The following is a 24,167-nucleotide window of genomic DNA, read 5'->3' as shown; positions in this document are numbered from 1 at the left end:
TCCAGCCATCTGTGGAGTTGGTTAAAAATAGAACACCCCCCTCCAAACTGTGCAATTTCCTCCCGCTCCCCATTTTTTGCCAATATCTCGAAAAGTTCAGAAATGTCCAATCAGCTCTGCTTGGGATTTTACTAGTAGTTACAAGACTGATTTTCAGTGGAGTTCTAATAGGTTAGAGCTGGTATTGCCAATGTAACCCACATGTCAATAGTTGCTCTGCATCCCCCTTTCTGCCTGATCTACAGAGGATGTGAATCAGTTACAGCTCTCGCCCTGAGAGCCTGGCTCTTCAGCTCAAGCGATAGTGCCTCATGCTTTTAGCTCTGGAAGTCCCTGGTTCAGTCATGAGCAAATGGTGGTTAAAACAGTGCCGGTCACAACAGCCTGGCTCTCTTGGAGTGTCATTGTTAGGAATATAGAATGATTTAAAGGGGGAAAAAAGACACATTGTTAGGGTTACCAGACAGCAAATGTGAAAAATCGGGACGGGGTGGGGGTGGGGGGTAATAGGAGCCTATATAAGAAAAAGACCCAAAAATCAGGACTGTCCCTATAAAATCAGGACATCTGGTCACCCTACACATTGTGTGTATATAGAGAGAAACAACTCGTCATCCATTCTGAATTTTACAGGGCAGCTGCATACAGATTGTTAAAATATAACAGATGGAATTTAGAAAGTGAACTCCACCCACCAGCAGACCAGCACACCAAGATGTTGTACGGTGATGTGAACATGTTGGTGCTGCACAATGACGCCACACTGCAATGTTTCTGATGTCCTAATGCAATTTTTCTTACTCATCTTGGCTATTCTCAAAAAGCCCTGCTGAGCAGTTTCAAAGGTGGATATACATGGTATTTGCACATGTAAAAGAAGCAATTTCTTTCACAGTCACTGATGCATCCAGTTACCCATTTTATTTATGCATATACAAGTTTTCACAAGCACAACAGTTTTGCCTGCACTCAGCAACTATTTCCATAAGGAACTCAAATTGTTAACAAAGAAAGATATATATTATAATAATGCTCCAGGGAATGCATTTTGGAGGAATGCATTGCATTATTATGGAAAAGATAAAGACAGTCATAGCATTTGGCCTCAAAACTAAAGCTGTGCAAAACTTCTGTAATGAAACCAGAAACTGGGACAATTTTATTATTTTAGACGAAGTCTGAAAAAGAAAAAAAACAGTGGTTTTGTCCTCAAACTCCAGCAATGCCCAAAACGATGGGCTGAGTTTTGCCCTGTAACTTTGAATTCATTCATCTGGGTGTCGATTTGAAAGGGATCTTCCCGCAAACTTTTTCAGGTCCTGATTTCACTTGGTACCTATCTGATCTCTGCTGCAAGCAAAACTGAAGGGATGCAACCCTGCACAAACAACCAGAGAAAGTTTGCAGGGACTCTTCTTAAAACTCAAAGTGCCTGGACTCTCCCAAAGCCAATCCAGGCAGCAATGATCCCCCTTTAGGAGCAGTCGTCCGCCCTGCAAACCAGCTCCAGCTCTGTGCTGCTCAGTGCATAGCCCCGAGCTCTTGAGGGTGGCTGCAAATGCCTTGGCATGTGTGCGCTATCCCATTGCAGAGTGTCCGCTCCTCAGGCGGCGGCTGCTACTGCTCAGGTGGTTTTCCCTGTGACTCCCCATCAGTCCCCTCCCCATGTGATCTCTCCCCTCCCCATGGCTCCTCCCTCCTGAACCCCCCTCCCCTCCTGGACTTTCCTATGAGGTCACCAGCTGCTCCCTGGCTCCTCCCCCCTGCATCCCCTGCATGATGCGGGCCCAGACTCCACCTCCCTGTAGCGAGTCCGCTCCTCGCGTTCATTTCATTCCTCTCTCATTCCGAACATTCTTAGCATCGCTCGCGCCGCACAAGCCCATTCGAAAGCCCAACCCGCCCCACCACCGGCTTGGGCAGTAACTAATCACTTGAAGGGATTCAATAATCCTGCAAACAGCCCGCTATAGCCTAGATATAAATAGAGAAACTGCAGATTAAAAATAAACACGGGGCTATAAATAGCAACCCAAGCCCAGGGGGAGCTGGAAGAAGTTTGCAATTGCATTGCAAAGAGCTGGTGGTGGTTGCAAAGGTGGGGAGTGGAGTGGAGGTAAGTTTTGTGTGTGTATGTGCGAGTATGTGGTCGCTGCTGCTCGGAGGGAGCTGCTGCTATGCTCATCTCTCTCCCTTTGCTTTGTGTGGCTGGGAGGGGGGGGGTCTCCTCTTTTATTTGCTTGGAGAGCTACATAGGCAGCTATGGCCCCCCTCTTTCTCCTCCTAACCCCCACCTCCAATCCCTGCAGGTGATCTGGGGAGGAGGGTAAGGAAAGGGACTTGGGGAAGGGGGGGGGGAAGAAGTTGTTTCCAATGGAGTTTTTGCTGCTTTGGGGTTGTAGCCAGAGCTGCAACAGGCGGCTGCTCCTCTGCTCCTGTTCCTCTCTCTCTCTCTCTCTCTCTCTCCCTCTCTGCTCCTTGCTGCTGCTTTCACTTAGTTGCCTGAGTCACTGCTTTGCAGCCTGGCGCTCGCTCACACACTCACACACACATACACACACACACAAATCTTTGACATTTTTCACATTTTTCATGAAGAAGGAAGAAGTTAGGAGCGGCCCGGGGCTTGCAAAATAAAATCCTCATAATAATCCAAACTCTCCCAGCGTTGTGCTCTGCAAAAGTGACTCGCTCTGACTCGAGAGAGCTCTTGGGTTTCGTGCCTCGAGTTTTGTTTTCCTTCCCCCCTTTTCTTTTCCTCTAAAAGATGAAAGAAGGAATGTTCCTTTTTGCTGCTTCTTCTCCTTCTCCAGAGCTGCTGCTGCTGCTGGTTAATTGCACATTCAAGTGGAAAATTTTCGGGAGTCAGCAGAAATATTGTATCCAAAAAAGACAAAGTCGCAGTTACAACAAAACCGAAGAGATTGTCCCTGGAAAACTTCCTTTCGGTAGGACCCATAGGGTTATTTATTTATCCTTAACCTTTTAAAGAGATCTGTTCTACAGATGCCCACGGTGCTGATCCAAAGGCAGCCTTTGTTCGCAGAAGTAAAATTTGCAAAGGAAGTACACTTTTAAGGGGGAGGGGAAAAGTTATATTACAGCCTTTGTTACAAAATTAAAATAAAACAAAAAAAATGAGAAAGAGATCTGTATTCATCCATCAGAAAAGTTAAAGCTCCTACCTCTGTTAATCCCATTCATGATTCCCCCCCTCTCCTCTCTTGAAATCTGTTTTAAATTGAATGGAGTTACTGTATAAAAATATTTATGAAACAATGAAATACCAGCCACCCCTGTTTCTCAGGAGAGTTGTTAACTTATTAGAAACAAGTGCCTGCCTTTGATTTGAAGAACTGAAAAGTGACCTCAGTAAGTGCTGGAATATTAGGGAGCAGTTGTGTTTTATATTTTCTGAATATAAATGGTTCTCAATTTTTTAAAACTTTCTTACAGAACACCATCTAACAAAGTAAGAGCCAGGAAGCATGTCAGAAGTCACTGACATTTTTCTGGTGTAAAATGTTATAGATATGAAATCCAAGCTGAGATGGTACAGCTCCTGAAAAAAAGTAGCTATACAGCTGTATTCCTGTCTAGAAAGAATAAATACCTTTCCCTCTATATTGATAAAGTTTGGAAACAGTGTTGCTTATTAGTAGCTTTTATAGTGATACATGCTTCCTGTATCTGGATTGTCACAGATAGCAGCTATATAATTTTAAAACACTATTCTTTAACCAAAAGTTCTGATATTACGCAGTCCATCTTGGTATGTAAATCTATGAACTTGAATGCATCTTTTGGAAAAATTCAGCTAAGCAGCATGGAGTATTATATACAATGCAATATAACACAGTTAGTAATTATAATTGCTGTGGGATTTAATCCCAAATCCAGGATTTTTCATATAATCCTAAATTTGGAATGCCTGTCTGTAGTATATAGTATATTGCCATCTCTATAAATAGTTGGGGAATACCATTACAGGAGCATTAGACTGTGCTGATGGTACACACTAAAACTATTAAAAATGATTCAGAGACCAGGATTAAATTACTTTATTTTTAGAGGAGGATATATATGGATTTCAAATAGAAATGCGAGAATTATTAATCCAGTAAACATTCTTTGAAAAGTGAAATTAGAGATTTTGTGTATGGGGGGCACATTTTTAATTGCTAACTGCTTAAAGAATGTTTCCCTTTTGAAAGAATTTTGTTGAAACTTCCAAAATTTTTATCAGATATGTTTATTTTTAATTATTGCTCATTAAATGTATATTTACCTACTGTACTGATTTTGAGTGAGGTCCTAATGTATTTTTTATCGCATTAGGGGTAGTTATGTGTTTTATCTGATGCTGTTTATATCAGCTGATCAAACAAAGATATTTTGGTTGTAAGTGTTGTACTTCATAGTTTTTCTTTATAGTAGTACTTTATTATTAAACGCACACAAAATATATTTTGAACGACAATTTCAAATGGTCTATTTAGCTGAAATATTTATATTTTCACATCACAAAAAGCAAACCACAACATCACTTCAGATTTGGAATATGGCTTGACATTATGCACACTTCTTTCTCTGTCAGAGTGCAGAATGTGGCTAAAATAGAATGTACACAAGGCGTAAAGCAGAGAGAAATTTTGATTTCATGTGAGCCTTAGTAAGGACAGCATATGCTTAATGAGGTTTAAGTTAGAGTGGAAAGGAACAATCTAAACATAGGTGGGAACTGGGCCCTCAGTGAATTTCCAGTTGAGCTTGTTTGTATTGTGGTGTGTGTTTGTGTGCAACATGTATGGTATAATTTGCAACTTGTTTCTCTCTCTCTCTTAGAGTGGGTTCATAGGCTTTGGTGGTCTTTGACTGAAAAAAGTCAAACTCAATTAAGTTATACTTAGAGGAAGAAAGAACCCTAGATTTCTTTTTTAAAGCAATGATTATAGCAAAACTGTAAAGTGTCCCTCAAGACTCAGTACATTAAAAATAGTTCATTATAGACCCTTAATGCTTCAGAGAAGCACAAGTGTAAGAGAGACATCTTTTACTTAATGAAAAGATGAAGGTTAAAAATAACTTCATTTTTTGTAATATAGTATAATTGTCATTAATAAACCCAAATATCAAGATGACTGTGCAGTCAGATTAATTTCAGTAGAAATAACTTTTTTTTTTATTACATGGGATAATTTAAAAAATATTAAGTTTCTTTATGCAGTTTTCAGAGTATTTGTTTATGGAGAGAGTGTTGCCTTAAAATTTGTGTCCTTCAAAAATTAGAACTGAATTTACCTTTATATATATATAAAGGTACACACACACACCATTTTTATATATATATATATGGAGTAAAAAATGGTGTGTGTGTGTGTGTGTATGTATATATATATATATATATATATACATACATACACACACACACCATTTTTTACTCCAGCCTTCTTCTTGACATTCTTATTTTATGTCTAATATTATATATAAGATGATAGAACACAGACATTTTTTGAAAGCTATTCTATTATTTTAGAATTTAAAGGTTTGTACAATCACTCAGGCCCTCTCTCATGTTAAAGTCAATGGGACGACTCACGCAAGTATCAAATGCTAAGTTATTTACAGCATATGCTTTATGTACATTGGTGTAGTATGATATTTGATGTCTAAATGGAAAATCAAAAAGTAATAGTTATGTTTTTACATCTTTATTAATCAGCAGTGACTTAAGTGTGATACCCTCATTTCATAACCTAGTTATAAAATGTGCAGGATGCATTTCTAGTCACAGGTTTCAGAGTAGCAGCTGTGTTAGTCTGTATCTGCAAAAAGAACAGGAGAACTTGTGGCACCTTAGAGACTAACAAATTTATTTCAGCATAAGGTGAGCTGTAGCCCACGAAAGCTTATGCTGAAATACATTTGTTAGTCTCTAAGGTGCCACAAGTACTCCTGTTCTTTTTTCTAGTCACAGTTAGTCAAATCAGTTCTGTCAGTACTGTTTTGACAGCAAATACAGATTCTAGGCAAAGTTTGACTTTTTTACAGTGATGTAAATTCATAGTAACTCCACCAACTTCATTAGATCTATATGGGTTACACTCATGTAACTGAGAGTATGGTTTGGCCCGCCAAACATACCACTGAAATCACCAACCTTGCAAGGGGCCTTTATTTATACGAGTAAATAATAACTCATTTGTGGATCTAAATATACAGGGTTTGGGATTTAATTGCCATTTTGTCACTTTGCAGTAATTTGCAAGGAAATTATTATTAGTTGCCTTGAGTATGAAGGTTGTATATTGCTAAACTACAATCATTTACTATTGTAAAGCTTAGTTATGCTTGAAAAACTTTTAGTAGAGTGCCAGACTTGAGAAGTCAATCAGCTGGCTAAGGGGAAGCTGCAGAGTGCTATTAGAGGTTCTGTTGCAGCCTACACAAATACTGTACTATTTAAATGATATAGCCTGTGCCACCTGAATGAATCAATTACATTATTTCTTGTAAAGCCAACTGATTCTAGGCCACAACTAATGACATGTTTTGGAAAGTAAAAAATCTGTAATAAATCGCCCACTTAGGGCTTTATCCCTTACTTCAGTTTTTGCACAAAACTCCCTTTGACTTCTGTATGTGGAACGAGGATGGAATATTATTTCCTTGCATAATTTTGTGTTTGGATTTTATGATTGCTTATTTCCAAAACATAAAAAGCACCTACTTCAGTGCACTGAAACAGCAGTTCCAAATTCCAACACCCAAATTAATCACTTAGAAGTATAGACAGAACTCTGCTGATTTAATTCTTCTGATGTGTATAGGTCTTTGTGTGAAATCCTGATCCCACTGAAGTCAAATGGGAGATTTGCCACTGACTTCAGGAGAGCCAGGATTTCACCTTTTGTGTAAAACAGGTTAGGCAACTTTAAAAAACATATATTGTCAAAGACAAAAGGCCACCATGTCATCTTTGTGAAGCAGAACTGTCTGTTTGTTTACAAGCCTTTGCCACAGGCTGATCCATAAAAACTTATTTGACTAGATATCTTACACAGGGAGAGTATGTATGCCTCACAGATACTGAACCACGAATCTTGTACTATATGCATTTATTTGTTGCATGCATTTTTGTAGACTCATTAAGATCAATATGAAAATCCATTTAAAGTTTGAAATGTTCAGGGAAACTTCCATAATCATTGCGGAGAAGCAGATCTTCCTTCTCTGCCCCTCCAAATTATATGATGGTTCCCCAAAGGCAGCCCATTTTATTTTGGAGCTAGTCCAATAAAAGGTCTACAACTCCTTGTTCTTTGTATTTTAGTCTTCATTTACTGGAGCAACGTGATTCTCACTTCTACATCCCGTTGTATGGGTCCAAGTGGCTTTCTTAGATTTCTAGCTCTTATTAGGTCTTCATTAGACATTTTAGTCTGAGGTGTACTGTATGTTGTAGCAGAAGCATATAAACACAAAATGAAAGTTTGTTTGCTAGCACATCCCTGGTTTCAAAAGATAGAATTTGGAACCTCCGTGTATTTGGGGGGGAAAAAGTTCAGGATCTTGTGTAAAATGATTAAAATGCTATTGACCGAGAATCTAAAACAATGACGAATGCTGTTGTTTTTACAGATACATAAACTGAAAACTGCTGCTAATGATGGGAAATGTTAATTATGTGAGAACATATTGAACTTATATTCTCTGGCATGAACTTTTTTAAGTGCATCAACTGTGCTGCCTTTTATGCGCACAGCTTTCTAATTATCATAATTCAGTACAGCTCTGGCTTTTGGAAGGAGTTCAAGTGCAATCGCAACTTAACATGAAAGGAGATTTTTTAAAAACTGGAATGTTCAAGAACAACTTGAAAAGATAATCTAAAAATGCTATATACTTAGCTGGGTATGAGTAAATAAATACATGTATTCCTATAACTGACTACCAAAGTAAATAAGATTATTAGAACAGATAGTTCTCTGTGTATCTCATTATCTCATTCACACACATACAAACATAACTCAAAACGCCTTTTCATAATTGGGTACCATAGGTTGTTCTACCTCATATTGGTAAACAGCATTTTTTTGATTTTGTCACAGTTCTTGAAATGATAAATGAAGTAAGTGAATAACCATATTGTTAAAAAGACACTTTCTGAAACAATGCAGAAGTAAGAAATATAACTGCAGCATTAAAAAAAAAGAAGAGTAAGAGATCCTCATGATTCTTCAGTGTAAACCAGATGCGAATCTGTAGCTTATAATGGCTCCACTGTAAATCATCCTTATCTATCACTATTCACACCTTGCCTCTATGGCATTTGACAGGGTTGTAACAATTCCAGTTCTTTCAAATGTCTTTAAAAGCTCTTAAATGAGGGGAAAATAACTTACATTTAACTTAAACTTGAATGATCCTTTCACATGCGTTTTTTGCTTGTTTGTTTTGTAAGTACCAAAGCATTAGGGTTTGTCTGTTTATCAAGTTTCAAGCTTAAAAAGGGAAAGGCAAGTCTGAAAAAAAAATCACGTTTTACTCTTTTTACTACAATACATGCTACATTGCTAAAATGCAAAGAAAACCCCAGTGAAACAAAAATGACTTCATTTGAGCTGGCACTTAAGAGCAGAATTCACTTCCATAGTGCTGAAAGAAAAGAAGCCAAGTGTTTTAAATAGCCACTCCCCTAGGCAAGAGTGTTTTTTAGAAAAGCTCATTGTCTAGATTTGAGCTGTAGCAGTATGTCTGCCTCTGTTAAATCTCCCAAACCAGACAACGTGGATTTCTAAAGTTGACATCTGGTTTACTCTTTGTTCACCTGTTTAAAAAAAATGCAAATAGAGGAGCAAGCCATTGCCCTAGAGCTCTTAAAAAAATGCTGTTGACAGTTTGTCAAATAGTGCTTCCAGTCTAAATCTGCAGTAGCCTATTGTTATGCCAGCAACAGGCAACAGAAGTTGTGGCACCATATGGCTAGTATATGCTTCAGATAAGCTATCTTTAATTTAGCTTATCAATAGCGTTTTGATATGCTTCATGTTTGAATCACCAACCACTATGGGCTTTGGGTATTTTTGGTGCCAGATTATTCCTTAACATTATAGGCATTGCAATTATTCCCTTGGTGGAATCTCTTCATCTCAGTGATGCTGTTGAACAATAGTGCTTGTTTTTGGAATTAGCCAGTACATTCTTTACATTGTTGTCCTTGCTTTCAGTCATGAGATTATAATTTGGGAATGCTGGTTCAGTCTTGACATGAGAAAATGTCAGGGCAGACTAAAAGAAAATAGGAAGTAAATTCACGCAGGTCTGACAAATACAGGAGCATGTAGAGTGTGCCCCCAGTTAAAAAAATTAGCATTTGTAAGTTTGCATTTAGTAACGAAGGAAAGGAAATATGTTTTTCTTTTATTATGAACAATTCCCTTTTTAAAAAAAAACAGCTGTGTCCTGCAACTAACTTGCAGTTTTAAAGTATTATATAAACGTCTGAAAATAATTTCATTTTCCACATCCCTGTATCCATCTTTATTCTTAAAACAAATCAACCTGGCAAAATTTGTTTAATATCAAGGGGCTGACTAGATCTTTTGAATATTGCTTTCAAGATAGACTGGAAACTTTCTACAAGGCTCTCTGGAAACTCCTTCATTCCCAGTTTTTTCTAATCAGATTGCCTCTTGTAGCAGGAAAATAACAGTTCTAACAGAGTCATCCATTCAAAGCTGGATGGATGTCCTCAGGGTTGGATCTTTCTGCATTGCTTCTGACCTTGTCACACATTCCTCTCCTGCTTCTGCCTCTATGGCTTCAGCTCTCTTTTTGCTTAAAGGGCACCGTGTCTCTATCTTCTGTTTCTTGGCTCCTCTTCTCTCTCTCTACATACAGTTCTTTGCTCTTGGGCTACTCTTTATTAGGCACCCTCTCCTTGGGATGCCATTTTTCCTGTGCTGTCAGTCTCACCACTCCCTTGCTATTTCCTCTGTGCCCACCACAGTTCTCTTCTCCAGTCACTTTCATGCTTTCCATGCTTTTTCTCTTTTGCCAGTCCCGATTGCAACATTTCTTTTTGAATACTGATTATTTCTAAGCATCCATTACTTTGTTTATAGTGCCTTTGGTGCTCATGACGTGTTACTGAGCAGTAAGAGGATCAGGTTCTTGCCCAGAGGAACTTACACCCTACATTTAACCAAGTCACTGATTCTGCCCTTCAGTGACTAGAAGGGGTCAAAGAGAAGGGATACACCATCTAGCTCACTGTATTGTAATCGCAGTTTAAAAACAATGTAACTGTACAACCAATTCTAAGTTAAAATAGTTCTCAGGGAATATGGTAGATTGACAATGCAGGAAGCAGGACAATATTTACAGACCAAGTGTAGATCAATCAGCAACCCCTGACTGATCCCTGTCAATGTGGCCTGAGTACTAACTTGATGGGGACACCTTTAGTAGTAAAAGCATAATTCACTGCCGTTGGCCTCTCTGCTGAGGCTGCCAACAAGGGGGTTTAATTGTGCTGGGAGATTTATGAACTCTCTATTTGGAACCTGGTTTGGAAATTAGCAGATCATTTTGACTGGGCCACCAAAGAGCTCAGGTAGTCTGGTCAAATGGCATGTTTTCTGATCAGATAGTAACAACTTTTGGGAACTTCCAACCTGGTATAGATTTGATCAGTGATCCCTCACTTGAGCTGATGTATGTAGGGCAGATTTTCAAAGGTTGTTAGGAAACACCCTGCCCTTTATACCAAATGGCCAGTGGATGTGGAAGACCTCGGTCCAAATCCCTCGTAAATAATTTAGAGCAGAGACCTAAACCTGTCTCTCCCAGCTGAGTACCCTAACCTCTGATCTATAGGATATAGTAAGGATTTGAACCCAGCTCTCCCACATCCTGGGTGCGGATTTGAACCCAGCTCTCCCACATTCTAACGATCAGGGCATAAGGGGGTAGTGAATCACCTCAGTTTTTCTTGAGAAAGGGCTGGCCTGGCTTAGGCACCTAACTCCAGGAGGAGGTTCATGGCTGTGAATCCCAAGTGGAGATAGGCACCTAACTCCCCTTGAGGGGGCAGGGCTTAGGATACCTCCTCCCCCCCTTTTCAGTGTTTCTTACTGGCTAGCTTAGGTGGCTCCCAATCAGCTTGCTGGCTTTTCTGAATCCCCATTTGTGCCTAGCTCTCCCTATTGATTGTACAGGGAGCCTGGGTGCCTAACTCAGGACTGTGGATTCTGTGAGGTTGCAGGGCCCCTAAAAGTTAGGAATTGCAACACTGGGTGTTGCAATGTCCAAATCCCCCTTGTGAATCACCCTTTGTATCTGAGTGCTTACAGATGAAAGGCTTGCTATCCAGTCTTCAGTCCACTGACCCATCTTGTCATATCCCATGTTGGACTGATGGAACAATTAAAATGTAACATCTCTATTTTTTAAACAAGTAAGACAAGTCTTTACAAGGTTTGATTTTTGTGGTTAAATTTTAGAACCCAGGAAGTTTTGAGTTAATTTGGTATCTACTTAAGTGGGTTTCCCCAACCCTTGCTTGGATACAGTTTTTGTTGTGCAATAACAAATCCGTAGCTCCAAATAAAATGTATTTCATTCTGTAAATTTACTATGATTTATGTATAGTAATTTCTTTCATCACTTCTTGGAATGTTTAGTGCATGTCCATTGATCAATTACAAAATATGCCTTTGAAAGGGCGTATTGTAAAGGCAGGGTTTAAAATATGCATCTTTACATATCCAGTTCCTATTTATTAGGTTGCAGTGTCAGTCATCTTTTTTGTTAGCAAAACAATGCCACATAACTCAATCTCGCAAAACCTCTAGAAACAATACAGAAAAGGACCGAAGAGAAACTGAATTATTATCATTCATGGTATGTTTGGAAAATTAACTAATGTCCTGGCCTGTGATATTTTGGAAACAACTTAAATAATCCTTTTTTTAATAGGTAGCAGGCTGCTTTTAATGGTTCTTCTGTATTAAGGAAAGTACAGTATTGAAGGTTATTTATTTCTGGGCATGCAGCACGGGGTGAAGAGCCTGCAATTCAGCTAGCAAGGCCTCTGTGCCCTGAGGTAAACTCTATTTCACAAAGGGAATTTTGATTATGGTCTACTGCTCTGTAGCATAGTGGAGGCTTCAAGAGGCAAGTGGTAAATGCTACTAAAGAAAAAGCTGGATTGGAGCCACTGACGTCATCTAAGTAAATCTGCTGTAGGACTACAGCCATAAAATGACTGCCAGCCACTGAGCGCACTTTGGCCTTTTCTTGTCAACTGTTTTAACTGCTTTTTTTTTTTTTTTAAAGCAACTTGCATTTTGTTTTCTTTTTGTGTGCAAGTCCTGTGCATGTTGAAGGTGTACAAAGGCAAAGGAACACCCCCTCTGACATTATACAGCCGCATGTGTGTAGGTACAGATTACCATTCAAAAATAAAAAGTAATCCAGTACTTTTCCATACATGATGAGAGCAGAATTAAGCTTCCCTCTCAAGCTGTTTCTTAGGTAAGAGGCTGGCAGTTCAGGTTACAGTGTACTGATGAGATTTCTATTGCAAGCAAAAATGTTTTTGATAGTTTAGCAAGCATGCTTTCTTCTATGAAATAAATAATGAAATAAAAAGATGACTGGCTGTGAATTCTGTATTTGCACAAATGATTTCAGGAGCTTAAGATCCAGTAGACTAGCACTGTAGCCATTACTTTCAGATTGATCATTGCAGTGCTATGAAAATGGAACTTTCCCCAATTTACTGTCACCAGCTGGTCCCCGATTATACATGGTTACATAAATCATGTATCAACAATAGCAACACTAGAGTTTGTTGATTAAAATATGGCTGTAGATATTTTTATATGTGGGGGGATGAGATCTAAAAATACATCTAGTATCCCCCCCGTCCTCCACTTCTGGGAAGTTTAGATGGGTCAGGATTGTAGCAAAGATATTAGTGTGGCTTTTGAATTCCTTGTCTGCATTCTTTTGGAAGGTGATTACATTTTTCCAATTAATTTGGGAGGCATTTTTTGTACATGTATTTTGGGTCACTGTTAGGAAAGTACAAATGTTTTTCATTATACTCCCATTTTTAATTGTTTAGATAATATTTTTCCTCTAAAATATTTTTCTTCCTTTAAAATAGAAATTAAGCATCATTTAGACTGGTTTTTGAATTCATGAGTCTTGTGATCAAAAACATATTAAAACCAGTATCTTATCCATGAATCATTAGATGAGTCAGTTCCTGAAACCACTATACAAGCCTCATGGTTCTTGGCTACAACTGAACACAGGAAATCCAGGCTTCAATAACTTCCTTTCCCAGTACTGGCTATGGCGGTGTTAGTGGTTAGTATATGCTGCTCTTGTAAGCAATCGGAAGATGTATGTCTGAGGAACAAAGGCACTCGAGTCAATTTGCTGAAACTGTTTATAATTTGTGGTCTTGATTTGGATGTCTGGATATATTGGCATATACTAGATTATGTGCAGCAATTTTTTTTTTCAGCAGTAAAATTCAGAATGTAAAATGCAGTGGGCAAAATTCTTCAACAAAAGCATTCTACCATTTTTTCAAAAATCTTTGTTCTGAAGATTTTTAGTGCTATCGGAAGAATAACAAACAGCAATGCAGAAAGGCTGAACACTAAAGACTGCATTTGAAATGTTTATTTAAGTTATTTTGTTGTTATTCTTTTGTAGCAAACTATTTTATGCTGCTTCAGTGTTCGAAAGGAACTTTAAAAAAAAAACAAACCCAGCCAAACAAACTTGGAACTTGTAAAACAAAAACACATGATTTGTTTTTTGGTCTGTCTTTTTGCTGTGAAAACTGTTTGCTTCCTCATAACCAAGGACACACTGATTATCTCTATCTCAGTACAGCCATGTTGGCTACAGAATCCATCTCTTTGAATATGAAGTGTCTGTACTACCACAGACACTTCAACATCTGTTCAGGTGAAAGCAATTTTTACCTTTCCAGACTATTATATTTTTCTTAAATATTCTGAAAGATGGCTTGGTATCTTTATATTTTGGCTTTCAGACATCAACTCTGTAATGGAAATAATTAGCAGCCCCAACCCCCGAGCATCTACCTATCTTTAATTTTTCTTCTTTCTTCTTCTCTCCAAATAATTGTCCTGCCATAACAAACATATAATACAAGTATAGAGAATATGAATGGTCTCATGGCTACTTGGAATTTAAAGAAATGATCAAATGCAGCACTGATTAAAAACAAATAAAAGTTAAAGTACTGTAATTCGTAAGAAAATAATCCTACAAAGCTAATATTTTTCTTTCAAAGTAATCTTTTTAAAACAATTTAGAGTTTTCAACAGCTTAAGAAATATTGATCTCTGCATTTAAATAGGCATCATGATTATCCAAGAATTAACCTATTTATTTATTTATTTTTGCTTTAAGTAATATGTGAATAAATTGCTTATTTTGTAACGCATTCTATGGGCCATTTTCTCTGCTGGGAGTTACTGCAGCCCCAGTGAATGAGGAGGAGCTGTATCATAGGGGTCTTCCCATATATAAATAATTTTGAGGGATGGTGAAAGGTCGTGAGGTGTAGCAGTCTCTCATGGTAGGTAAGTTTCTTTGCCCTGATGCTCACCATGGTCTGCACGGTTAATGGCTCTGTTTTGAAGCTGTGGTGGTCACGCTGTAGGCCAGTGTAGCCCATTCGGTTTTCCCAGCTGATTGAAACCCAGAAGGAACTTGGCATCGTTCCCAGGGAGGTGCAGTGCTACCATTGTGTCTCCGCCCAGTGGTCAGTAGGTTCTACTGTTGATGGGTGGTTGGATTGGTGTAGACATGGATTCCTGCCTGTGATTTATGGGAACTTCCACAGTTGCAGAGAACATCCCAAACAAACAGCTCTGTTGCTATGGATATACCGATGACAATTTGTCTGATGACAATTAAGGTAATGCTGTCAAATCACTTGGACCCTGGATTTAACTTACTGTAAAGCTATGCACTATGCTAGGAAACATGCTCATGGTTCCACTAGTGAATGTTGCTTTGGGTTATTTTTAATTTAAAATTGCATGTTTTAGCAGCACTGAATAATAGTGCATTTGCACAGTACAGGATCAAAGAGCACACGAAAGGCCTTCTTCATGTTGGTGACCACACGATAGGCAATTTTTTTTCTCTATCATTCAGTGTTAAACAACTGATTGTTTAAAAAATAATAATTTAAAAACCCCTTAAAATGGAATAAGGATCGTGTTCCTATTATGATCTAAAAGTTTAGAAGCAAGTCAGTCATTAATTATTTCAGTTGTAAGGAAATTAGAATGATTTAGTATCGTTTTCCTATTTTAAAGGTTTTGCATACCAGAGTTTTAATACATAAGCTTTCAGGTTACTTTTTTCCCCACACTTTATATGTGTTTTAAATTTAACATTTTATGTGTGAAGTATCGATCTGAGAAGCAACTCTAATGTGAATTTCAGCTTGGGATTAGAGGCCTGGGGCTTTGAATTGCTTACTGTCTGTAGACCAAGTCGTCACTGGCCAGTGATTGATTCATTAATTAAAATCAATTTAAATGGATTTGTAAGCCTCGTGTAACAGATTATCTTATTAACAGCATAGAGGAAGGCAGTGTGATCTGCAAGGAATGTGTCACCTTAGACAAAATGTAACATGATTTTATGGGAGAATTTCATGAATTTCTGCAGCCTTAAGTGATCTATGCAAATGAAAGAGCCTGGCTTAAATCCTACATTAAACAGACTCTTCCTGTTGAACATGTTTTTTATTTTTAGTGAGTCTCCTCCAAAAGACTTGCCTTTAATCTTAACCTGTGTGCGTATGTGTGCTTGTATGTGTATTCATACCCACAAGGACACTTTAAGTATCACCTGGCCTCTGACAAATTCTGGTCTTTGAAATTCCTGCAGAGACTCTTCCAGAGCAAAGGCAAACATGCCCGTGTTTTTCTTTTCTGTTTTTGTTTTTAAAAATAACAACAAAAATCATTTCAAAGTTATTGGGAAAACAAAATTTCAGAAAGAACATCTAATGACAGTTAATCCATGATCTGCCTGCTCAGCAGTAGGGTCTAGGAAGATGCTTTGGAAGCTGGATGGGCAACGTGGATAGAGAGAATGGTGGCAACAGTGAAAGTGGTGTCATGATAGCAAGGAAAGGCTCCCTTATTAGGAGGAGGACCCAACTTTTCTTTAGTTTTAAATTAAATCTACAACTTTTGGCAAGAACCTCACTTTTAAAAAATTCGATTTTCCACCTCCAGATCTCTAGGCCATCCTTCCAGGCAGTGGTGTACTTTGATAGATTCTTATTTCTTGTGATGGAGTCTCAAGAGTGCCCAACTCAGCTGACATTGAGATCAGTGGGAGTTTTGCCATTGACTTCATTTGGGATGGAACTGTGACCAGAATGTGATTGATTTACATGAAACTTCTCAGCTATGCCAACTGTCTCTGTTCTCTCCGGTCTAGCTTACCCTTCATACTGCTCTTGCTTCAGTGTTGCATCTGTTCGCTTTATAACTTTTCTCCTTAATTTATCCCTCTTGTTCCTTTGAAGTTAAGGGGTGAAGTCATGACCCCGTTGACATCAGTGGCAAAACTCCTATTGACTTCAGGGGGCCAGGATTTCACCCAAAGTCTCTTTTCCACCAGATGTATTGGAGCTCTTTTCTATGTCTGTTCTAATAGATAGGAATAAATTGTTGATGCTAGCTGAGTTTTATATGACTGTTGTTGGTTTTTTTTTGGTTTTTTTTGTTTTTAAAGCAACAACGCCATGTAACTTGGAAGTAGTTCATGGAAATTATTCCTCTAGTGATTCTTTAAAACCAAATGGTGCTAGTGAGGGCTGTCACATGGCTTCCTTGTCATTTGCATTACGAGAGGAGCTAGACTTTTTGTGGTTAATTCTGAAACTATATTTCCACCATAAACCCAACTTTGATCACTTGTTGCCAAAATGAAACCTGTCTGCCTGAAATAATACAAATGTGATCTTTTACCAGGGTAGAACGGTTCTTTATTGTTTGAGGAAAATCACAAAAGTTGTTTGGGAGATTTCATTTTTTCATTAGTGTCCCACTTACTGGCTGACCTACCTCTCCAGAGTGCATGGCCCAGGATCCTCACTGGTAATTGACCTCTAGCTCTTGATTTTGCTGGTATTCCCATTATTTCACTTGTGGAAATGTGAGAGGAAAGATAATTCCTTTCACAACAGTCCTGGGGACATGTCCACCCACCGGCAGCCGTTGGGTTAATTTAGTGGGAAGACAGGAAGAAGCAGTAAGAGGTTGAAGAGGGTAGTGACAACAACCGGCAGGATTCCTCTGTGAGCATGTACAATTTCCAAAACCCACATCAGGCATATAATTTCTCAGCTGTGTGGCCGACCAGCTCCTTTTTCTCCTGCTGGGTTTCTGGACTGAGGCTTTAGGGTCAGTGTGGAGTGGGATCATCATGGGAAAACTAAGACAGAGATAACACTATGGTTCTCTGGGTTAGGCCTGGGTCTGGAAACCAGCATTTCGATTTGCTGTTTCACTTTGGCCAAATCATATAAACCTCCACGTTTTCCCATCTGTAAAAATGGGGATAATTTGCTCCCCGGAGAATGATAAATTAGCTGTTGTTTGTACACTGCTTTGAAAATGGAAACCCACACAATACATACATATTATGATTCTTTATTAGTATGAGACCTCTATGGCTTGGAAAGGAGCTTGGAAATTCTCAGGCTATCCCTGTTGAAAAGGACTGGAAGGGAATAGCGATGGGATATGCTGGGCTGCAGCATTTTCTTGTAGATTTAAAACAGAAGAAGAGAGAGATAGAGAGAGAATATACAGAGCTGCAGTGGAGTTTAGCAGTGGGGCACTTAAGCTCAATTGCGGTAGTAAACCAGCCAGATTTTCCCAAGGCTCCGTAGAAAGTCATTGGCATAGAATGGTGTAGAACTGTGAAGGAGGCGGGGAGTCAGGCCTGTTCTAACATTTACTAACAAATAGAAAGTGCACTGACTTTTCCTTCAGTTACTTCATTTTACGTTTTCAGTTCTAGGCTACTGAGAACCACAAGTTCAATTAATTGACTTTCTTCAGTTGAATTTATACAGTAGGATTCTGGCTAAAAGGAAGAAGACATTGTTGGTGAATAGCTTTTAAATGGCATACTGCATAACCCTGCTGTTATGACTTCAGGGAATGTTTTCAATTCTACATTTGTCTATATTGTGAATCTTAGTAACATTTGCCTTGTATCAAACATTTGCCTTTGTGTGTGTATTGCAAACACTGTGAAATGGTTCTTACTTGTCCTAAAAATGATAAATAGTTCAGTTGGATCAATGATTCCTTTTGTAACCATACATTTTATAATAAGTCATAGTTACGGTGCAGTATTGTATGAAATGCAAGTCAGTTTCTAGTAACAAAATTTCCATGGTGCTGTATATGAAGGTCAGTGGTATGTAATTATCTGGTGGACTGGTGACAGGTGCTGTGTAGGAAGTGTTCTTGTCCTTGACACTACATGTAGTAATTAAGCTAAGGGTCTATTATAAAAAGTGTAGAAAACACTTGAAAACAATGTTTATATATTGCATATTCAAGGAAAGCGTATTTGGTGTAAATCCTTTAGTTTTTATGAATGCGGAATTTATCTTTGTGCACTGGATTGTGTAGTCGCCTTTTTAAGAGATGGGGATTTGACACCTGTTTTCCTGACCTATGTGGGAAAAAAATGCAGCCATCACCATCTTATGGACTAAAGAAACATTCATCAGTTGATTTTTTTGGAAAGGAGTTTGGAAATTCTCAGGCTATCCCTGTTGAAAAGGACTGGAAGGGACTAGCGATGGGATATGCTGGGCTGCAGCATTTTCCTGTAGATTTAAAACAGAAGAGAGAGAGAGAATATACAGAGCTGCAGGGGCGGGGCTGGGGGGCGCTAAGGCTATTGAAGTAGAAAGTAGTTTTTAAAAGAAAATGTTTGATTAAGAACACTTCAGAATGTATCCCTTCGTCAGATTTTGACCAGGCATCCTTATTTTACTAAATTATTACAGAATAAGCATATTGAAAAGCTATAGTTTTAAAGTCTGATTTGCCCTTGTCACAGCTATAGTAATTTGAGTGGGGCCTTCGCTATGCGAGTGAGACCCTATTGTATGTAATTCTTCCGCACGGCATTAAAGCTGCCATAAATAATAGGAGAGTTTAAAATAGGAGGGATTCCTGTGCATGAAATGTTTTTATGGGTGCATATGTAACAAATAGCTTGGAAGCAAGACCTTGATTGTGGGTTGCACTGATTAAATCTTTGGGTGGAATAACCTAGACTGAATAAAAAAAAGTTTTATCTGTGACTCTTTGGGGTGAAATCATGGCCCCATTCAAGTCTATGCCAAAACTTTCTTTGACTTCGATGTGGCCGGGATTTCACACTTGAGGCTTAGGATCCTGTTTTGCCATTGATACCGGTGAGACAGAAATGTGGCCATATGTTGTATTTCAAATGGCTGTCTAAGAGCGAATCTGATTTATCCTCCTCTGCAGCCTTAATCTCTGTGTTCTTATGTATTGGGCCAATATCCCATTTCTGCTCCTGTCACTTTGCACTCTTCAGGTAGAGGACAGAGGCTGAATTCTGGGTGTATAGGACCAGCAGAGAATTCCCCTAGTGCAGGGGAACTCTCAGCTGGCATAAAGGTTGAGACAGTTTCTCCATTAGCTGCCCCTCCCTCTCGGCATACGAGGTGCAGGCCTGGGCATGTCAGAGCAACGATCCTCCACTCACATAGTGTCCCATAGAGCAACTTTTAGACTAGATTGCTACTCCCTCCATCCCCATCATTGCCAAGCAGAGCTCAGATGCAGGGGAGAATGCAGCCCTTTATTTTGATCAGATCAAGTCTTTGCTCCTGTCTCAACTCCTTAGCTCTGCTTGTAACCATAATCCATTTCAGACAGACTTCTGAAAAAGATAACAGATTCTGCTTCTCTCTTAATTTTAAATGTGCATACTATGTGCAGGAGCCACTGGTGTCAGTCTAGAAGTGAGCTTTAGCTCACGAAAGCTCATGCTAAAATAAATTTGTTAGTCTTTAAGGTGCCACAAGTACTCCTGTTTTTTTTTGCGGATACAGACTAACACGGCTGCTACTCTGAAACCTGACTTGGCTTAGAGTCCTGTTCGTCATGGTTTGGAACGGGGAAGGAGAACTGTTGTCTGTGATGTACTGCTGCTGTCGAAGGCGTGGAAATGTGTATTCAGATTCTCCATGCAGAACCTAGTATGGGAAATAATGAAATAACATGGCAGCAGAGGATACAGAGGTGTTCACAGAAGCTTCAGTGGAACAATATTCTTTAATCGGTGCATTGGAGTACTTACTGTTCCTGTGTTAAGGCAAGAGAACTAAAAATAAACATTTAAGTTAATAAAATGCTTTAGATGTAGAAAAAGGGGTAAGTTTAAAAAAAATGTCAGTGTCTACCTGCCGGTTCTTGTCACTTGTGTTTAAACTTAGTAGATGACACATCATCTTGGTCTCATGGTCTCACTTTTCTATGATTGATAGTGAATACATCTCTCTTTACTGCTCTTTAGAAGAAAGATGACCATACAAAGAGACCTTAGTCCTACTCTGATTTCTTGAACATATGTACGTGACCTTGAGCAAGTTACGGGACCAGTGTGTGCCTAGAGACAGTATTACCCATCTCACAGCAATGTTGTTAAGTTGAATTCATTCATATCTGTGAAGTCTTTTGATATTCCCAGATGGAAAATGTTTGTAAATGCAGATAAAAGTCTCTTGAATGGAAATTTCCCCAAATCCCTCCCCCTTTCCCCCCCCCCACAATATTTCCATGATTCTTTTGGTCTTGTGAACCAAAGAGCTCTGATTAATGAGAGTGCATTTGAGTGCAGAGTCAGAAGCCAGGAACTCCTGAATTCTAATCCCAGCTTTGACCATGGGAAGTCATTTGTTCTTTCTGCCTCAGTTTCCTACATCTGTGAAATGGGAGTAGGTAATACTTACTGAGCTATATCGCAGATGTAGTGAGGATTAATTAGTTAATTATCAAAATTATATAAATGCTGATGATTATTTTGAGTGAAGAACCATTCTTAGAGGATGAAACTAATAGTCCTTCTGGAGCTAAAGGCTGGCTTCTAGTGCTCACAGATGGGTTGATAGGCAGTTTCTGTTTGCGCTCTCTGAAGACTATCAGAGCAGCATCAAAGGGAAGATACCCTAGAGTCCCTGTCAAAGGCTATTCATAGAATCATCAGCGTTTCCTATTCCAAAGAATCTGCTGAGGATTTCATTTATGATTTTTTTAAAAGTATTTATTTTATTTCTTTAGATTTAAACAATTTAAAAAGTCCATACTAAAAAGCTCTTAAGTTCCCTAACAATTAATTAAACTTACAGTCACAATTGATGACCCCCCCAGTGGAAAAATAATTATATACAAATAATGAATTAGCTCAGGCAGCCATAAATCACAGGACCCTGTCTGTGAGGCTTTTGTAGTGTGCACAGAAAGCTATCAAGCTGGGGGCAATTTCAGACCAAGGTTTCAGAGTCCCCTGGCCTTTATTAAGAACGCCCTTTCTCTCTCTCTCTCTCCTTCTAAAATTGAAGTATAGGTGTCAACATATCCCATTAAACATCACCATATAAACTGCCCATATATCTGTCCACCTCAGCTTACACCATCCTTTATGGAGAAAAGATGGGCTTTGCAGTGTGTCTAGAAGGTTAACAAATGTGGACTTTGGTGGAACAATGCGGGGAGTGAGTTGAAAAATGAATGACTCCTTACAGAGAGAACGCCTTGCCAGCAGCGCTCTCTCACTCATAGTAGATCACGTCTGCTGATCTCAGCTGGGGCCATATGACAAGAGGAAAGAGGTGGTCTCTCAAGTAACAAAGTCCCAAACCATTTATGAAGGTAATCTCACTCTAGCGCCCCTGCTGCCTGCAATGATAGCTGTATGTCACCGGGAGAGAGGTCTTTGGTGATAAAGTGAGGCAGTTGATTATGGCCTCCCTGTTGGCATCAGGAACCTAGCTTTCAACTTCTTCTCTTTAAAGGTATATTGAAGTTTTACAATTCCTTCTGCCCGCTCTCCAATCCCTCCACAGATCAGTGCAAATGAAGGTTTCTAAACCAATTAAGGAAATATTTTGTTGAAGTCTCCAATACAGCTGTGTAGGCCTCCCTTTATTCCTGTGCACTGCTTCTCATGGTGTGATGCCACCTGTAAGGACAAGCATAGGGATAAAGAGTTGGAGTGCAATGGACATCCTGTGGAAGAGCTATACCAGCTGTATTACTGGCAATAAACTTTTCGGCCAGGACAGTGGCATCAGGGAAACAGTTTTGAATGCACCGTAGAAGAGTAGAGAAAAACTTGCAGGATGCAGAGTTCTTTAGTGAACCACTGAATTTTGTAGCGATTGAGCAACTGAAAATGAGAAGTAATCCAAACTGGTGCCTATATTGTACTTTCATTAGCCCTTTGATTGTAATGTACCAGCCTTGGCAAAGTTGCAGAGATTCAGGTTAGAGCAGGGGCAGGCCCATAGGCAACAGAAGAGGACTTGAGTAATCAGCCTTTCAGTTGCTCAAGAAACAGCATTCCTGACCAAGAGGGCTGTGAATGAAGTTTGATCATAAGTGGTCTGTGATAACATCACCGGAGCGGCTAGTGGAGGTGTTCAATGAAAGATAAGTCAGGGAACTGATCAGACGATTGTAAAACTGTTCATTTTGTAACTCCCATCATTCTTGTCATTGCCTACCTTACGTGAGGAGATGGTGTATTTGCCTGTTAACTTCAATGAGTGACGCTCAGAATTAATTCAAATAATGAATACAGGAAAGTTACTTCAGAATATGCCTCCTGCAGCTGCAGCACTATTGATAGCGATTCGGTTAGTGTAAATGTAAGTGTTTTGTGTACATGAACTGTATGGTAAAGTTTGGCGGAGTAATGTAATACACCTCTACCTCGATATAACGCGACACGATATAACACGAATTCGGATATAATGCGGTAAAGCAGTGCTCCGGGGGGGGTGGAGGGGCGGAGCTGCGCACTTCAGTGGATCAAAGCAAGTTCAATATAATGCGGTTTCACCTATAACGCAGTAAGATTTTTTTGGCTCCCGAGGACAGCGTTATATCAGGGTAGAGGTGTACTCTTATTCTCTCACTACCTTTTCCAGTGAGGGCTGGTGGACTGGATTTATCAAGAGAATGGTAAATTTTTCATACTTATAAGTTTTCTGTCTTCAATAAAGTACATCGGCCAACTAAGCCCCCTGAGGAGGAAAGAAAGTGAGCTGGCTTCCTAGCCTCAACTCTTAAACAGTGAAGGTTGATGTCATCTGAGAGCAGGCCAATTATGTTTACAGCCAATCTACAGCAGTGGGTAAAGCTGCATTTGACTCAAAAAGTGAGAAGTAAAGAGCACCCCTTGTGTACTCTGCAGAGCCTTCACTGCTCTTAAATTACTATAACATAAGCAGGATAAACACATTATTCCTTTTCTGATGCTCTTAGCACAGGTTTAGAGTGAACTGTTGCTTATTGTGAAGTAGTGGCAGCTGCTCCATAGTAAAGATGCGATGGAGTCCCCCTTATATGCCAGTTTATTTTGGTCCCATTATAAAATCTCCCCCTCCCCCCAAAAAGTCATGTCAGCCACAAAATTAGTAGGTTAGACCTGAGGTCAAAGTAGAAATTTTCTACTCAACTTGAAGTGAACCATAAATTCGGACATCCTGTGAATTGAGGACTTTTCCCCCTAGCTGAAATCTAGTGCACAGGATCAAAGTTTACTTGATTGCAATTACATTGGAAAAGTAATTAACATTTTAAATAGGAAGGTTGTGATGCACCTTTGACTCTGAAGAGCCTAAAATAAGGGTCCAGTGAGTGCTGGTGACACAAACTTTCATTAGAGGAGAACAGATCTCAGGTGCTTTTCTGTACAGAGCTAGGCCAGTACATGTCAGTCACTGGGGAGGCTTCTCAGTAGAAAGTGAGAAAACTAAAAAAAACAAAAACCAGATTGAAGTTATCAGATGAGCT

The 24,167-nt window shown here is 39.2% G+C and overlaps 1 protein-coding gene across 2 annotated transcripts in view; it reads left to right on the top strand.

The window, feature by feature from the left end:
* The first annotated feature begins 1,904 nt into the window (after positions 1 to 1,904).
* The window catches only part of TEAD1 (TEA domain transcription factor 1), a 211,213-nt gene continuing 188,950 nt past the window's right edge, over positions 1,905 to 24,167 (top strand). The window contains exons 1-2 of one of the 2 annotated variants that reach the window (XM_045015094.1): positions 1,905 to 2,116; positions 2,814 to 2,948. The gene's annotated coding sequence lies outside the window, so the exon portion shown is untranslated. The remainder of the gene's footprint in view (positions 2,117 to 2,813; positions 2,949 to 24,167) is intronic. The other variant, XM_045015095.1, reaches the window with a different exon arrangement.

The sequence above is a fragment of the Mauremys mutica genome, chromosome 4 (assembly GCF_020497125.1).
Source record: "Mauremys mutica isolate MM-2020 ecotype Southern chromosome 4, ASM2049712v1, whole genome shotgun sequence".
Taxonomy (NCBI): Eukaryota; Metazoa; Chordata; order Testudines; family Geoemydidae; genus Mauremys; species Mauremys mutica.
This window is presented reverse-complemented; position numbering and strand designations above follow the sequence as displayed.